Source organism: Eufriesea mexicana, unplaced genomic scaffold (assembly GCF_001483705.2).
Source record: "Eufriesea mexicana isolate 0111107269 unplaced genomic scaffold, ASM148370v2 scaffold440, whole genome shotgun sequence".
Classification (NCBI taxonomy): domain Eukaryota; kingdom Metazoa; phylum Arthropoda; class Insecta; order Hymenoptera; family Apidae; genus Eufriesea; species Eufriesea mexicana.
Genome location: NW_016908588.1, coordinates 402,811 through 405,593, shown reverse-complemented (window position 1 = coordinate 405,593; position 2,783 = coordinate 402,811).

The following is a 2,783-nucleotide window of genomic DNA, read 5'->3' as shown; positions in this document are numbered from 1 at the left end:
GCTGGGTGAAAACGGAAATTTCCAATTTGCTTCTCGTCGAAGCTCTCATTTTCTTTTTCCTCTACTATTACGTTTTTTTTTTTCTCAAAAAAATAGTCATCTCTTTACAACATCTTTCTCTCTCTCGCTCTCGCTCGTTCCCTTTCTCTCCCTCTCTTTCTCTCGCTCCCTATTAATCTACACCCTGATGCCCATGCATAATCGATTATAGTGAATTTTTATTGCGTCCACGAGGTCGGATACGTCTTTGCAGTTATTCTTTTTCTTCGTTTTCTCTTTTTTCTCCTCTCTCCCTCTCTCTTTATCCCAGAAAAATATATATGTTTATATATGTATGTACGTATGTAATATATGCAATATGTATATTTATATACATAACAGAGCCACGAGATGGAAACGTCGACGATGGACAACATTATTCTCTTTTTTTTTTCTTTTTTCTTTTATATCGGACTTCGCGAAATAAGTACCAAAAATTAAATCTGTCGTCCTGTTTCGTAGTCACTTTCGTATTCCGTCATCTGTCATTTCGCGGAAATGTACAGGTAATAAAATATATATTATGGTTCGATAAAATCCTTGAAATTGCCAGCAATTTTATTTCTCCTCTTTTTCTCCCTTTTTTTTCTCCCCATGTTTAATATATCCTTAAACGCTACGGATGTATTCGTTAAATCAAAGATGGCCGAAAGTACCGCGTCCCGATCAAACCTAACCTCTCCGAACATATCGTTCAACCAATTTTTAATCTCTCGAGATTACTCGGACTATCTCTGCCTTTTATTCCCCTCCTATTTTCTCCCTGTCGCGTGAAAAATTTCTCATTCTACCACTCTGCCCGTGAGTTTATCGCTCAAACGAGAATCGTCGACGCGATACGCAGGAGAGTTTCGTGAACAGACCTCCTCCATCGTTCGTCCAGCAACAATGAAACGAAAAAACAAGGGTGGTGGGGGTGGGGGATACAATGTACAAAGCTAATTTACAAAGGTATCATTCGGTTACCCTCTGTATTTTACGGCTCGTTTCTTCGTCCCTGCTTCTTTTATATGTACACAATGCACTGTCTTTGAACTCTATGGCTTCTGTGGTTTCTCTGTCTCTCTCCCTCTCACTCGCACACCACGCATTCTGTGTTTTCCTGTTCGCTTATTCTACTTAATTAACGCATTTCTATCGCCATTCGCCACCTCGAATCCCAATTGTCTGAGAAATCATCGTTTCGAATTGTCGCCCCCTCGTCATTCGCCATTTGCAACGCTCCCCCCCTCTCTCTCTCTTTTTTTCTTCCTTTTGTCAATGAAACGGCTTGCAATACTGTGTAAGAAAAATAAATAGCTTCCTCTTTTCTAGCTCTTTGTTATTAAAATAAACTTTGAACCTTTCCTCGGATTTTCTCAGGAAAATAAATCCTTTAACGATTCGATAGACTTTGTTGTTGATACCGTTTCCTGTTTCTCCTATCTCTCTCTTTTTTTTTAGGTTAGAATTCATCGTGGAAATCATGCGACACCCTCTTTTGCTCGTTTCTTCTTCGTTTTGTTGTACTCGACAGCGGGATTCGAAACCCCTTTTCCAGGACGATTTCGAAAAATTCCAAGCAAGGTTATGTCATGTGATAAAAATCAGCGAATATTTTAATTTTTGCATTATTTTTTTTTTTTTCACGGAAAACACTAATTTCACGTCGAACAATTTTTCATCTTTCAATTTCTCGTTTAGAGATTTATTTCATTTCCGTCGGATTTTATGCTTATTGCCAAATTTTCTTTTTTCTTTCTTTTTTTTTTTAAATGAAATAAACGTTCTAGAAAAGGTGGTAAACCTACCCCAAGAACGAAGAGGGTGAGGGATGGCCTCTTCGTTCGTCACGACTCACAGTATTGCATATACTCAACGAAACGCGTTGAAATTTGTGAAAGAAAATGAATTGTAAAATTAATTTTCGAAAAAAATCGGTGCAGTAGAACTTTGTACCACTGAAATGTCGAACTTTCGGTATTTTTCGTTAAACATCGCAAGGGAACTTTCCCCTGTCACGCACGTGATACAGTTGCACGTTTTTAACCCTACCATATGGAATTCGAGAACGTCCCAAAAACATCGACCCCTAGCTTACATACGTACATAGCTAAATACATACGTCTCTGAGTAAAAGCTATTCCTTATCGTCTGTTTTGAAACGTTTCGAGTTCGGAATAAAACGGAGATCTTTAGAGATCTTCAAAGCATTCTTCATAAAATTCTGGATCCTTTCTGTCATCCGAAATTTTTCGCAAGTGCAAAAGTTTGGTCGGTTTATATTTCAGTGGAGAACCACTGTGGAAATATTACCAATGACATACGTTCAAACGAGTTACAAAAATCATTTCTTTCTTCTCGAAATTATATTTCTCAATTTTCCCGTTCAAAATTTTGCTATAAATTATTTTTACGACACTCGCATAATTTCTTTTCATTTTGTACTTTATTATTCTTACATTTTACGTTAAATTTCATTCGTCTTGATGTAAAACCGACCGAATTGTTGCACTTACTTAATTATAGCGTTGTTCGCGCGGCGCAGCTTGACTGCCGCGAGTTGCCAGTGGTTCTCAGCCATTCTTTCTCAAAGCATTGCTTATGGGGCACTTCCGATATCAACTATTGCTTAAGAGATTCTTCCGAAGTTCTTTCAAGTTAACTTCCTGATATTCGTGTTCATGAAATAACCCCTCTTCGTTAACCTTAACAAATCTTCCCTTTTCTCTTTTTTTTCTTTTCATTTTTTTTTTTTTTTTTTT